Consider the following 3,032-nt stretch of genomic DNA (forward strand, 5'->3'; position numbering starts at 1 on the left):
GCTCCCGAGTGTGCTTTGATAAATAAATCTGCAAGCTCAGCAAATGAATTTTTAGAATTTTCAGGTAAAAGAGAATACCATGTTAGGGCTCCTTTAGTGAGTGTTTCACCGAATTTTTTGACCAAGACCGACTCAATTTCTTGCTTAGTCAAATCATTGCCCTTGACACCTGTTGTGAATGCAGTAACGTGATCTCGTGGGTCTGATGTACCATCATACTTTGGAATATCAGGCATTTTAAACTTCTTTGGAATTGGAAGGGGAGCAGCACTTGGCTTTCATGGTTGTTGGGAATATTTATCTATATTCACGCCCTTGATCACGGGCGGTACTCCAGGTATTTGCTCTATGCGTTCATTTTGCTCCTTAAGCTGTTTCTGTAAGGTTAGTACTAGACTTTGTAAATCAGAATTAACTGGATTACCTGGGTCTCTCTCTTGTGTTTCACTAGGGGTTCCACCGGTGCCAGAATTAAACAATCCTAAACGAGGATTTTCCAAATTGTTGTTAGGAGCAGATGTAGGTGGAACAGCAGGCAATTGACGAACAAAAGCTTGGAGAGCGTTATTAACTTGAGCAGCGATAAGTTTTTGCAGAGCCTCATTCATGGTTTCAACGTTTTCAAATTGAGCCTGTCCATCCGTATAAGATCCATCAGGAGTGCCTTCACGAGATCGTCGTGGGGAGCCTCGTGGAGAACCTTGTGGAGAGCCTTGTGGGGAATCTCCCTGAAGTTGTTGGATTGTCTGAATTTCTGGGTTTCCTTGAGTGTTGTCATTGTTGTTTGACATGATTGACGCAATCAGGAAAATTAGATTGAGATATGCTTGATAATCAGATTTCCGGTAACGGAACCAATTTGTTTAACCAAAAAATAGAATTTCAGTTAAAACTAGAAATTAAGAGAAAAAATCGGGTTACTGATAATCAGGAGACGAAAAGAATAAAGAATTTAGGAGAATAATAAAGCAGTAAATAAGTTTGTATTTCAATGTAATCTCAATGATATTTCCTGTCCTACAGATGTTGTGACTTTCTCCTTTTATAGTTAATTCTAAGAGAAAGTGTAACGCCTTTGTCTTAATGAGGCAATTATGAGCAATAAATGACATTAAAAGAAACGTTACTCAATCATTCTTGTTAAATACAAATTCTCTAACGTATTTGGCATTTAATGTTGAATTTGGACTCTTTTACGCTATCAGATTCATGTCTTCAATTCCTTCTGATCTTCGAGCTTTAAATGACTCGAACAGATACGAGTCTCGTTTCATCTGAATAATAGCTCGTGCCTTTAAATATCTTCTCTCCCGCATCTGTTGTTGCTCGTGCCTTCTAACTGATTACCATGCTTTGACTATTTGATCGGTCCACGTGTCATGACACGTCATCTTCAATATTTAAATTCAGTTTTTTCCCAATACAGAAATTGAGCAAACAAATCAGAGGATAGATTCACATTAACCAAATAAAATGAAGAAAACTAAAGTAATAATGAACCTGATAATCCAAAATCTTTCAGTAGTGAAGAAAAACCAGGAGGTACAGCAGTTCCGTTTCCGAAAATTCGACTGAAAAACAGCAGCAAAATCCGAGGCGACACAGAACCACGACCGGAAAACTCAAACGTGATCTCAACGGCAAACTCGAACTCGGCTGGTTTAGGTAGTCGTTTCAGCTCGTTTTCCGGCGAGCTGCTGTGAGCGAGAAGAAGCAGAAACATTGATGGATGAAGGGAGGTGGCTGGTTATTTAGTGGTCGTTGTTTTGGCTTCAGCAGCCATCATCGAGAATGACTACTTCTTCTTTATGAAAGAGGATGATCGATCATGGGGGTGGAGGTCCCGTCTATGTTCAGCGGCGGAAAGGACCCATCCAGATTTTTAGGCGTTAGCTTTTTTTTTTGCAGGGTTAGGGGTATGGGCCTAGGGATTATGGGCTTGGGAATTGGCCAAAGACTAAAAAAAATGGACTACAAGATTTATAAAGACGGGATAAACCAACCTAAAACTAATTCCTCCTTCTAAAATTATGTACAATTATAATATAAGAATATAAAACTAATTTTAATTAATTGAACTAAACTATAAAACATAAACTATTTTTTGTGTTTTCAAGATTATATAAAAATAAAGATAAGGTACTATTTTTGTATATTTTTTATTTAAATTTACCAAAGATACGTAAACTAAAATATTTTTGTAATTTTTATTTTTTTGTAATAAAATAAAGTAAAAAAAAGTCAAAATCAGTTGAAATAAAGATATTAAGCCTAAACTAAATATTTACATGCTAAGATATGTAAAATCTCGGGGAGGGTCAAAAATCACATGTCTACAGCTGCCCCTCTTTGACTGAAAACGCGAAGAGTTTTCAGACAAAGAATGACTAGACAGGTTTTTGACCCGACCCTTATTTAGTGAGACCAAAACTAAGAGGAGGGAGAATGTGACCGAGCCCTGGTATCTGAGCTGCCTACATATCCTTGGCTATAAAGGAATCAGGCCACGTGTAGTTCAGAAGTGAATGAGGTGATGGAGTACCGAGGTGGAGAGCCAGTCGAGGTGCCGTTCCGCTGAGGTTCCGGTCCGCCGTCCCGTTATTACATCAAAATAAAAAATGAAAAAGCCTAACTAAGCCTATCAGCTACGAGTTACAAGGTTCCTATCTATGAGTCTTCTGAAGCTTGATCTTGAGTTTTGGTTGGTGCTTCATGCGGACCCTGATCTGAATCTTGATGTTTGTTAGCCACAGGTGTTGGTTCCATCTTCTTCAGCTTTTCAAACCAAGACGGGACATGGAGAGCTTATGACCTCAGCCTTGTCTTGAGCAGCTCACATCTTTCATTAACTTTCTGCATTTGGATTCACTTCTTGCCTTTCTTTTAGTTTTTCTTTTTATTCTGGATTGTGACTAACTTCTGTTGATCATCTCGGACCGCTGACTCGCATTCTTGACACGAGCTTCTTTTGTTGCTGACCTGAATTGCATTCTGAATTGAATTCCCTTTTTTCCAGGTGGGCGCCTGATTGC

Source organism: Nicotiana attenuata, chromosome 7 (genome assembly GCF_001879085.1).
Source record: "Nicotiana attenuata strain UT chromosome 7, NIATTr2, whole genome shotgun sequence".
NCBI lineage: Eukaryota > Viridiplantae > Streptophyta > Magnoliopsida > Solanales > Solanaceae > Nicotiana > Nicotiana attenuata.